Genomic DNA, 287 nt, shown 5'->3' with positions numbered 1-287 from the left:
CTCCCCTCTATAGACACTCCCCTCTATAGACACTCCCCTCTATAGACACTCCCCTCTATAGACACTCCCCTCTATAGACACTCCCCTCTTAATAAATTAATTAATGATCGTTGTGAAATGTGGGGGAATCCTTGTAGGAACATATTTACAGGTTGAGTCTTGTGGGTGGTTGTGAATGTCTACCACTGCGGGTGAAGAGCGGCCCTCGTTGTATAGAGTGTTTCTTAGCGCTCTCCGAGGTCACTGGGCCCTTCTCACCGCTTACTGGCGTGCTCCGCTCTTCACTC

This window comes from Nanorana parkeri, unplaced genomic scaffold (genome assembly GCF_000935625.1).
Source record: "Nanorana parkeri isolate BGI_ZX_2015 unplaced genomic scaffold, ASM93562v1 scaffold6197, whole genome shotgun sequence".
Classification (NCBI taxonomy): domain Eukaryota; kingdom Metazoa; phylum Chordata; class Amphibia; order Anura; family Dicroglossidae; genus Nanorana; species Nanorana parkeri.
This window is presented reverse-complemented; position numbering follows the sequence as displayed.